The sequence below is a fragment of the Salmo salar genome, chromosome ssa20, assembly GCF_905237065.1.
Source record: "Salmo salar chromosome ssa20, Ssal_v3.1, whole genome shotgun sequence".
NCBI lineage: Eukaryota > Metazoa > Chordata > Actinopteri > Salmoniformes > Salmonidae > Salmo > Salmo salar.
In genome coordinates this window covers 37,391,800-37,404,044 of record NC_059461.1, presented here as the reverse complement: position 1 = coordinate 37,404,044, position 12,245 = coordinate 37,391,800, and the positions used below count along the sequence as shown (strand labels likewise).

General features: G+C 43.6%; 1 protein-coding gene across 2 annotated transcripts in view; it reads right to left on the bottom strand.

Annotated features, from left to right (window-relative positions):
* The window catches only part of LOC106580533 (tenascin), a 74,232-nt gene extending 65,221 nt beyond the window's left edge, over nucleotides 1-9,011 (bottom strand). The window contains exon 1 of one of the 2 annotated variants that reach the window (XM_014161717.2): nucleotides 8,656-9,011. The gene's annotated coding sequence lies outside the window, so the exon portion shown is untranslated. The remainder of the gene's footprint in view (nucleotides 1-8,655) is intronic. The other variant, XM_014161716.2, reaches the window with a different exon arrangement.
* Between the last annotated feature and the right edge of the window lie 3,234 nt (nucleotides 9,012-12,245).

The following is a 12,245-nucleotide window of genomic DNA, read 5'->3' as shown; positions in this document are numbered from 1 at the left end:
CATTCCAATATGTGGGGTCACTGGCGAAGGCAAAGAGTCACAGCCCCATCATCAGCCAGCTGTGTTCATCTCTTGGATGCCACCAATGGAGTTATAACATTGGCAACACAAAGGCCCCGGAACACAGACAGTGTCCCAAATCTCACCCTATCCCCTATATAGTGCATTACTTTCGACCAGGTCCTATAGGGCTCTGTTCAACAATAGTGCACTGTATAGGGAATAAGGTGTAATTTGGGATGCACCCACAGGCTGCCAGCGCTTCCCCTCCACTCAGCTCTCACATTAGCATCAGAGTAACATTAAAAACCTTCTGGGTGTTCAACACTTTAAGACATTGGATTCTTTTTGAGAGAATCTTTGTTCCCGTGGTGATAACTAATCTGTCAGGAGCTTTTTGTCTCGTCGGGCGGAGGGGCTGTCAGTCAGAGGCCAATTCTGGGAGTGACACAGGAAAGAGGCCTTTTATAAGGCTTAATACATTCATATGTGTCAGTCTCAAATGTGATGTGAACAGCAGACATAACACAAAATCAGAGGACAAAAGCAAAGCACAATACTACAGACTACAATTTACTGGATTGAAGGCTTAGTCTATATAAAGCAAATAGGTGCTCTCAAAGGGATAGATGGTATTAATTCATTCACTGTCAATGGTGGTGGCATTTCATGAACTCAAACCACTACAAGCACAAACACTGACATTTTGTCAGCAGAAATGTTTTGGTCTTGCAGTCAGTCTGCATGGTGCGGGTTATGAGTTTCCAGGTACCGGGATCTGATTAAATCTTTATGTTTCAGGTTAACATCTGGCTGTCAGACAGGCCCTACTGCCAGCGGCTCGGATATACATGGTGAAAAACACACATTTACCAACCTGGAACAGTCGGAATGAACCACAGCAGGTCATTATCTACACTGAACAAAAATATCAACTCAACATGTAGTGTTTCATGAGCTGAAATAAAAGATCCCAGAAAAGTTCCATATGCACAAAAAGCTTATTTCTCTCAGATGTTGTGCACAAATTTGTTTACATTCCTGTTAGTGAGCATTTCTCCTTTGCCCAGATAATCCAACCAGCTGACAGGTGTGGCATATCAAGAAGCTGATTAAACAGCATGATCATTACACAGGTGCATCTTGTGCTGGGGACAATAAAAGGCCAATCTAAAATGTGCTGTTTTTTTACACATCACAATACCACTGATGTCTCAAGTTTTGAGGGAGAGTGCGATTGGCATGCTGACTGCAGGAATGTCCACCATAGCTGTTGCCAGAGTTTTGAGTGTTAATTTTTCTACCATAAGCCGACTCCAACACTGTTTTCGAGAATTTGGCAGTACGTCCAACCGGCCTCACAACCACAGACCACGTGTATGGCATCGTGTGGGTGAGCGGTTTGCTGATGTCAACGTTGTGAACAGAGTGCCCCATGGTGGTGGTGGTGTTATTGTATGGGCAGGCATAAGCAGGCAGGCATAAGCTACGGACGATGAACACAATTGTATTTTATCGATGGCAATTTGAATGCCAAGAGATACTGTACGTGATGAGATCCTAAGGCCCATTGTTGTCATTCATCCACCGCGATTGAAGAGGAGTGGGACAACATTCCACATGACACAATCAACAGCCTGATCAACTCTATATGAAGGAGATGTGTCGTGCTGCATGAGGCACGTGGTGGTCACACCAGATGTTTTTTTTAAGGTATCTGTGACCAACAGATGCATATCTGTATTCCCAGTCATGTGAAATCCATAGATTAGGGCCTAATGAATTTATTTCAACTGACTGATTTCCTTATATGAACTGTAACTCAGTGAAATCTTTGAAATTGTTGCAGGTTGCGTTTATATAATTTTTTTCAGTGTAGTAATTACTCACCATCATTAAATTCAATCAATGAGACATGTGTAGAACTGTCATGATGTCAAATGGTCAGTGAATTAACCCGTTATCAAGATAGCCTTGAATAGACAAACTTCAACAAAATAACAATGACAGTGTAGAGAGACAAAGAGACAGAGAGATAATAGATATAAATATAAAAGAAAATAGCTCAATCAATCCCCAACTGCTGTGCATTTACTGATAACATAAAGCGAGTTAGTATTTTGGGTGAGGGAGCAGCTATTACTGCCAGATGTCTGATTGCCATAGCCTGGGGGACAGTCTATGAACATTCATTCCTTGATATATTTACATTGTATATACATTGTATATACCTTACTTCTTTTTATAATATGTTTTTATTTAATGAAATGTATCGATCAAGGATCACACAGTAAAACAGCAGTAGTGTTTTACCTGTACACATGATATGTTATTATTACTACTGAAATTAAATGGATTTCATTAACCTCAATGCATTGTAGTGTATTTCCTGAAATGCTGTACCACTATACAGCTTTGGCAATATCTACAAATTGTATTTCATGCCAATAAAGCAATCTGAATCTGATAGAAAGAGGAGAGACAGGGAGAGAGGGGGAGAGGGAGAGAAAGAGACAGAGAGAGACAGAGAGACACAGAGAGAGAGAGAGAGAAAGAGAAAGAGGGGGAGAGAGAGATACAGGGAGAGAGGGGGAGAGACAGAGAGAGACAGACAGAGAGCAAGAAGGAGAGGGAAATAGAGAGACAGAGAGAGTGGCAGAGAAAGAAAGAAAGACAGGGAGAGAGAGACAAAGAAAGAGAGAGACAGAGACAGAGAGACACAGAGAGACACAGAGAGGGGGGGGAGAGAGAGCGGGGGAGAGAGAGATACAGGGAGAGAGGGGGAGAGGGAGAGAGACAGACAGAGAGCAAGGGGGAAAGGGAAAGAGAGAGACAGAGAGAGAGAGAAAGTGGCAGAGAGAGAAAGACAGGGAGAGAGAGACAGAGAGAGAGACAGAGAGACAGAGAAAGACAGAGACAGAGACAGAGAGAGACAGACACAGAGAAAGAGAGAGACAGAGAAAGAGAGAGACAAAGACAGAGACAGAGACAGAGCGAGAGAGACAGAGAGAGAGACAGAGACAGAGAGACAGAGACAGAGACAGAGAGACAGAGAGAGAGACAGAGAGACAGAGAGACAGAGAGAGACAGAGAGAGACAGAGAGAGAGAGAGAGACAGAGAGAGAGAGACAGAGAGAGAGAGACAGAGAGAGACAGAGAGAGACAGAGAGAGAGAGAGAGACAGAGAGAGAGAGAGAGAGAGAGAGAGAGAGACAGAGAGAGAGAGACAGAGAGAGAGACAGAGAGAGACAGAGAGACAGAGAGACAGAGAGACAGAGAGAGAGAGACAGAGAGAGAGAGAGAGAGACAGAGAGAGAGACAAAGACAGAGACAGAGACAGAGCGAGAGAGACAGAGAGAGAGAGACAGAGAGAGAGACAGAGAAAGAGAGAGACAACGACAGAGACAGAGACAGAGAGAGACAGAGAGAGAGAGACAGAGAGAGAGAGACAGAGAGAGACAGAGAGAGACAGAGAGAGATAGAGAGAGTGGCAGTGCAGGTGGGGGTGGTTTGAAATAGAGATGACCGTTGTTTCATCCAGCCAAAATCACATCTGCTTCTTCGCTCAACCAATTTGTTATCCTTTCCTTTCTTTATGAGCATGTAAAATAACCTCTTCAGGTCATTGTAAATGCCCCAATCATTGTTTCTCCTCAATCACCACCAGAGGAGCTAAGTGAGGGTAAATACAGTTCTCTCTCCAAGTGCATTGATTATCAAGCATGGGGTGATGGAGGATACAGCTGTCCAAACAAAGGACAGTTTTCCACTCATCTCTGGTGCTGTGCCACTATCAATGGCTCTCCTCTCTGCACATAGCATTAGGATCATAAAACATTCACACACCAAGCCTGAGCAACCTCCGCATGGAACGCAGTTGGTACTGAAACATAACCACTCTGACACTGACTATACACATATCAAGAAGGAAAAAGTGCATGAAAGAGGAAACCCAACATTAGACGTCTTAGCTCAAAGCGACAAAAGACAGAAAAAACCTACACAAATGAACCAAGATCGTAGGTAGGTAGCCTTATCCACACAAGCATCAAAGTATTGAGTGGAAAAAGGTCAATATCGTCCAATTAGGCACTGAACATCATTGTGCTGCAATAGAAGAACCATGAGTTGATCCTGCTCCAACCATTATCTACACAACAATGTTTAAAAGATAAGATGAGGTAGGCATTACATTCTGCCCCCATGCTGCATTTACCATCCAACAGATACAGACATGGTATCCTGGGGGTCTCCTCCTTCACTGCACCCCACATCTCCATACATCTCCATACATACCACACACAGTGCCCCAACACACACACACACACACACACACACACACACACACACACACACACACACACACACACACACACACACACACACACACACACACACACACACACACACACACACACATCTCCACACACACACACGTGTACGGCACCCCCCACACATCCTCCCCTCTACTCTCATTCACAGTCACAGTCATTACAGTCACAGTCATCACAGTCACAGGCATGCAATCTTTTACAGGGGTGTAATCACTGTCGACAACCCCCACCAATAAGCTCTGTACATCCCTAATTTCTCTCTCTGAGCCCTCTGATATAGGAGATCTGATATAGGAGATCTGATATAGGAGATCCGATATAGGAGATCTGATATAGGAGATCCGATATAGAAGATCCGATATAGGAGATCCGATATAGGAGATCCGATATAGCAGATCCGATATAGGAGATCTGATATAGGAGATCCGATATAGGAGATCTGATATAGAAGATCCGATATAGGAGATCCAATATAGGAGATCCGATATAGGAGATCTGATATAGAATATCTGATATAGGAGATCCGATATAGGAGATCTGATATAGGAGATCCGATATAGGAGGTCCGATATAGGATATCTGTGAGTGTTGAGGACTATACATGCACACGCAGACACGCTGCCTGTAGCCCAGTGCTGAACAGCACATAGACTAGAGGGAGAAAGAGAGTCTGCAGAGCTGCCAGCTTGTAATGTGTACCAACCGTACAATGAGAGAATCAGGAGAGAGACTAGAGATAATAGAGAGCGAAGAGAGAGTAGAGAGAAAAGAGAGAATAGAGAGAGTAGAGAGAGTAGAGAGAATAGAGAGAATAGAGAGAGCAGAGTGTGGAGGGAGTAGAACGAGTAGAGAGTAGAGAATAGAAAAAATAAAAGAACAGAGACAATAGAGGGAATAGAGAGAGTCAAGAGAACAGAGGGATTAGAGAGATTAGTTAGACTAGAGAGAATAGACATAGTAGAGAGAACAGAGATTCGAGATAACAGAGTGATTAGAGAGATTAGAGTAGAGAGAGTACAGAGAGTAGAGATAAGAGAGAAAAGAGAGAGTAGAGAGAACAGAGAGAGTCGAGAGAACAGAGTGATTAGAGAGATTAGAGTAGAGAGAGTACAGAGAGAAGAGAGTAGAGAGTAAAGAAAATAGATAGAACAGAGAGAGTAGAGAGAGTAGAGATAATATAGAGATAAGAGAGAACAGAGAGAAAATAAAGAGAGAATAGAGAGAGTAGAGTGTGGAGGGAGTAGAACGAGTAGAGAGTAGAGAATAGAAAAAATAAAAGAACAGAGAGAATAGAGGGAATAGAGAGAATCAAGAGAACAGAGGGAGTCGAGAGAATAGAGATAGTAGAGAATATAAAGAACAGAGAGAATAGAGATGGTAGAGAGATTAAAGTGATTAGAGAGATTAGAATGAATATAGAGAGCAGAGAGAGTCGAAAGAAAAGAGAGAGTAGAGAGAATATAGAGAGTATAGAGAGTAGAGTGAACAGGGAGTAGAGAGAGAGTAGATAGAGTAGAATGAATATTGAGAGTAGAGAGAGTAGAGAAGAGAGAGTCAAGAGAACAGAGAGAGTAGAGAGAATATAGAGAGTAGAGAGAACAGAGAGAATAGAGAGAATATAGATAGTCGAGAGAACAGAGAGAGTAGAGAGAATATAGATAGTAGAGAGAACAGAGAGAGTAGAGAGAACAGAGAGAGTAGAGAGAACAGAGAGAATAGAGAGAATATAGATAGTTGAGAGAACAGAGTAGAGAGAATATAGATATTAGAGAGAACAGAGAGAATAGAGAGAATATAGATAGTTGAGAGAACAGAGTAGAGAGAATATAGATAGTAGAGAGAACAGAGAGAGTAGAGAGAACAGAGAGAGTAGAGAGAATATAGATATTAGAGAGAACAGAGAGAATAGAGAGAATATAGATAGTCGAGAGAACAGAGTAGAGAGAATATAGATAGTAGAGAGAACAGAGAGAGTAGAGAGAACAGAGAGAGTAGAGAGATTAGGGTAGAGAGAGTAGAGAGAGTAGAGAGTAGAGAGTAAAGAAAATAGATAGAACAGAGAGAGTAGAGATAATAGAGAGATAAGAGAGAACAGAGGGAGTAGAGAGAGCAGATACAGTAGAGTAGAGAGTAGAGTGAGGAGAGAGTAGAGAGTAGAGTGAGGAGAGAGTAGAGAGTAGAGATACTAGAGAGTAGAGAGTAGAGAGAGTAGAGATACTAGAGAGTAGAGAGAACAAAGAGTAGAGAGAGTAGAGATACTAGAGAGTAGAGAGTAGAAAGTAGAGTGAGGAGAAGTAGAGTGAGGAGAAGTAGAGTGAGGAGAAGTAGAGTGAGGAGAAGTAGAGTGAGGAGAAGTAGAGTGAGGAGAGAGTAGAGTGAGGAGAAGTAGAGTGAGGAGAGAGTAGAGTGAGGAGAGAGTAGAGTGAGGAGAAGTAGAGTGAGGAGAAGTAGAGTGAGGAGAAGTAGAGTGAGGAGAAGTAGAGTGAGGAGACGTAGAGTGAGGAGAAGTAGAGTGAGGAGAAGTAGAGTGAGGAGAAGTAGAGTGAGGAGAAGTAGAGTGAGGAGAAGTAGAGTGAGGAGACGTAGAGTGAGGAGAAGTAGAGTGAGGAGAAGTAGAGTGAGGAGACGTAGAGTGAGGAGAAGTAGAGTGAGGAGACGTAGAGTGAGGAGAAGTAGAGTGAGGAGAAGTAGAGTGAGGAGACGTAGAGTGAGGAGAAGTAGAGTGAGGAGAGAGTAGAGTGAGGAGAAGTAGAGTGAGGAGAAGTAGAGTGAGGAGACGTAGAGTGAGGAGAGAGTAGAGATACTAAAGATTAGAGAGAACAAAGAGTAGAGAGAGTAGAGATACTAGAGAGTAGAGAGTAGAGTGAGGAGAGAGTAGAGAGAGTAGAGAGAGCAGAGACAGTAGAGTGAGGAGAGAGTAGAGAGTAGAATGAGGAGAAAGTAGAGAGAGTAGAGAGTAGAGAGTAGAGAGTAGAGTGAGGAGAGACAGTAGGGTGAGGAGAGAGTAGAGAGTAGAGAGTAGAGTGAGGAGAGACAGTAGAGTGAGGAGAGAGTAGAGAGTAGAGTGAGGAGAAAGTAGAGAGAGTAGAGAGAACAAAGAGTGGAGAGAGTAGAGATACTAGAGAGTAGAGAGAATAGAAAGAGAGTAGAGAGAACAGAGAGAGTAGAGAGTAGAGAGAGTAGAGATACTAGAGAGTAGAGAGAATAGAAAGAGAGTAGAGATACTAGAGAGTAGAGATACTAGAGAGTAGAGAGAATAGAAAAAGAGTAGAGAGAACAGAGAGAATAGAGAGTAGAGAGAGTAGAGATACTAGAGAGTAGAGAGAGTAGAGATACTAGAGAGTAGAGAGAATAGAAAGAGAGTAGAGAGAACAGAGAGAATAGAGAGTAGAGAGAGTAGAGATACTAGAGAGTAGAGAGAATAGAAAAATAGTAGAGAGAACAAAGAGAATAGAGAGTAGAGATACTAGAGAGTAGAGAGAATAGAAAGAGAGTAGAGAGAACAGAGAGAATAGAGAGAGTATAGAGTAGAGAGAGCAACTGTATTGCACAGCAGCTGTCTGTCTCGAGCCACAGAAGCTCAATGTCTGCTGGCACACATACAGTAGATCTACAGACTCATATCTGGCAGGCTGCGGGTGGCAACACACACAGAACAACCCTACTCCTACCCCGAACCCCAGCTGACTGCAACTCAACACCTACACAGGAAGAATTATTCAGTAGATGATCAACATCTTGGATCACTCAATGTCATTTTCCCCTCTGTTCAGGTAAGACCCAGCTATCCTCACCCCCAGGCTCAAGAGAGCGAGAGAGAGAGCAGGCTGGTGGATGAGATTAGGTAAGAGGTAAATAGTAGAAACATGTAAAACATGTGGTAAAGTCATAAAGTGTAAAGGCACCTTTGAGCATGTACAGTAAAGAAGTAATGATGGAACAAACTAAACCAGCTTCAGAAGTCTTCGCTTGTTAAAAAGTATAGAAGGCAAACAATAAAAGACTCCACTTTGATGAATGAAATATATCCCATTACAATCCACAGCTTACTGTTCTGAAATGTTTTGCTTTGTATTTATTTGGTTGGCAATAAATACATAATTTCCCGTCAAAACATATTTTAAGGCAAACCAAAAACATTAAATTGATTATATTTCCCACTGTGATATTTCTGTAATAGTAATACAAATCCAGACTAAATTAAGTCACACTAACAAAAATCTTAAATGATCTGATCACACAAAATCTAGACATCAGCATTAATTCTAATTCAAACAGAACATCATCAAGTTGCACACAGCTAGACACAGGAGCAGCTTACCTTCCACTGAATTCACAGAATCTCTCCACCGGAGCTAAATCAACGTAATAGAACAAAAAGGAAGTATGTGAGAACTTGGCTCAAAGAAACCAAAGCCTCAAACAAATGTTCTTGTGGGTCTGTGACTTTGCCTTCTAAAGCAATGGCAGTTTAGTCATTTTCCTCTCCTTCTCTCAATCAGTCTATTCCATCTACCTAGAGACCCAGCCTGCTGCGGATGTAGTCAGTGAGAGGAGAGAGAGAGAGAGAGAGAGAGAGAGAAGCCAGGAGAGCTGGGGACTGAGTGAAAGAGAGAGGGAGGGAGAATTCCCTTTCTCTTAAATAGTAGACTATGCGGTCAGACCCCACTCCCACCTAGCACTCTTGAATACCCCCCCTATGAATGGAAGCTGAGGAGTTGAAATGGGATGCCTCAAGGCTGGATCCCGCTCGCTCACAGTAAAGAGAGGGGGAGAGAGATAGAGAGAGGGGGGGGGACTGAGGGTTTGGGGGAGGGTGGACCATTAGCCACAAAGTGGAGCAGCCAATGGAAGAGGAATAAATTAGTGAATTCAGGGCTGCATTAACATATCATTTTAGACTAGAATATAAACAGGAAAAGTAGCTAGAGTGACTGCCTCTGATTTTTGATGAGGATGATAATGGTGGCGATGATAGTGATATTGCTGGTGGCGATGATGATAATGGTGGCAATGTTGATGATGATGCTGGCTGCGATGATAATAATGCGGGTGACGATGATGGCAATGTCGGTGGCGATGATGATAATGCTGGTGGCGGTGACGATCATGTTGTTGATGATAATGATAATGTTGGTGACTATGGTGATGATTGTGGTTATGAGGGTGATCATGTGGGTGGCGATGGTGATACTGCTGGCAGAGATGGTGATAATGGTGGTGGTGATGGTGATGATAATGCGCATGGCGATGGTGATAATGCTGGTGGTGGTAATGATGGGGATCAGTTTTCTAAGTTATTTGTTATTAGTCCTCTTATCCCTAATTTAAGCAATAAGGACGAGGGGGTGTGGTATGGACAATATACCACGGCTAAGGGCTGTTCTTAAGCACAACGCAATTCAGAGTGCCTGGATACAACCCTTAGATGTGCTATATTGGCTATACTGTATTCCAAACAATCAAGGTGCTTTAGGTATTATTTGTCATATCTGTGGTATTAGGTTGGATATACCACGGCTTTCAGCCAATCAGCATTCAGGGCTTGAACAACCCGGTTTATAATATCGGCAATACCATCCTCAAATCCACCAGAATACTGAAACCTCTGAAACCTGATGCATAACATTGAACAGAACCAAGCTAGCCTGCTCTCCATACAACACTCTACCAACCACACAGCCCTTGACTAATGTGTGTTTAAATACAGCTGCATCCCTATTTCCTTTATATTGCACTTATTTTGACCAGGGCACATAGGGCTCCTGTCAAAAGTAGTTGACTTAATAGGGAATAGGGTGCCATTTGAGAAAAAGCCCAGTACCTACCTCCGTCCCTCTGCTCTGTACCCATGTCTGGAGTGAACCAACCTGGCATCCTTATTTAGAGACAACAGCTATCAAGGCACAAGGCGAGACCCAGATGCAGACACAGGAGGCAGATGGTTGGAGTCCTACAATGTTTATTAATCCAAAGGGGTAGGCAAGAGAATGGTCATGGACAGGCAAAAAGGTCAAAACCAGATCAGAGTCCAGGAGGTACAGAGTGGCCGACAAGCTCATGGTCAAGGCAGGCGGAATGGTCAGGCAGGCGGGTACAGAGTCCAGAAAACAGGTCAAAACCGGGAGGACTAGAAAAAGGAGAATAGCAAAGGAGTACGGTAAAAAACACGCCAGTTGACTTGACTGAACATACAAGACGAACTGGCACAGAGAGACAGGAAACACAGGATAAATACACTGGTACAGAGAGACAGGAAACACAGGGATAAATACACTGGTACAGAGAGACAGGAAACACAGGGATAAATACACTGGTACAGAGAGACAGGAAACACAGGATAAATACACTGGTACAGAGAGACAGGAAACACAGGAATAAATACACTGGTACAGAGAGACAGGAAATACAGGATAAATACACTGGTACAGAGAGACAGGAAACACAGGATAAATACACTGGCACAGAGAGACAGGAAACACAAGATAAATACACTGGCACAGAGAGACAGGAAACACAAGATAAATACACTGGCACAGAGAGACAGGAAACACAAGATAAATACACTGGCACAGAGAGACAGGAAACACAGGATAAATCCACTGGGGAAAACAAGTGACACCTGGAGGGGGTGGAGACAATAACAGGAACAGGTGAAACAGATCAGGGCGTGACAACAGCGGCTAGAACCTGACCTCCTCATTTAGAGTCTACAGGGGCTAGAACCTGACCTCCTCATTTAGAGCCTACAGGGGCTAGAACCCAACCTCTTAAATTAGAGTCTACAGGGGCTAGAACCTGACCTCCTCATTTAAAGGCTACAGGTGCTAGAACCTGGCCTCCTCATTTAGAGGCTACAGGGGCTAGAACCTGACCTCCTCATTTAAAGGCTACAGGGGCTAGAACCTGACCTCCTCATTTAGAGTCTACAGGGGCTAGAACCTGACCTCCTCATTTAGAGTCTACAGGGGCTAGAACCTGGCCTCTTAAATTAGAGTCTACAGGGGCTAGAACCTGACCTCCTCATTTAGAGGCTACAGGGGCTAGAACCTGACCTCCTCATTTAGAGTCTACAGGGGCTAGAACCTGGCCTCTTAAATTAGAGTCTACAGGGGCTAGAACCTGACCTCCTCATTTAGAGGCTACAGGGGCTAGAACCTGACCTCCTCATTTAGAGACTACAGGGGCTAGAACCTGACCTCCTCATTTAAAGACAACAGGGGCTATAGGAACAGCAGGACCCAGAGGATGCTGGTTGTGAAAACAGTCAGTCCCAACTCAAATAAACACAGGAACAACCAAGAAGGACGATGCAGGACCCAGCCAGAGCCAGAGCCAAAATGCTCTCAGGCGGTGTCCCCTCATTCCCAGGGACATCAAAAGGAGAAGATATGCATTAAATATATTTCATAAGAGCCAGCATGGAGAATTGAGTGACACTCATTAAGTCAGTCTGTGACCCGACCTCCAAACTAATCGGGGGCTACAAAGGCTCTGGTGCTGATGATGATGGTGCATCGGGGGGAGGGGGGGGGGGGGGGACGGACCTTCCCTCAGGGAACATTCAAGAACCCCTTTGACGATAAAAAATAAATCTACCCTCATTAGCTTTCTGTCCTTCAATATGAAATCATGCTGGTGTGACACAAAAAAAACGAAATATTGAATATTCTAATGGTGCCAGTCTATGGAAGTTCTCCATATAAAACAGTCAATGTCACAAATGGTACCCTATTCCCTATATAGTGCACTACCTTTGAGCAGGTACCATATGTCTCTGTTCAAATGTAGTGCACTACATAGGGAATAGGGTGTCATTTGGGACACATGCACAGTGATAAGCATGGCTGGTGTGTGAGGCAGAGGATGTAGTGATGTGTGGTGAGGGGAGGCTGAGACAGGGAGACGTGC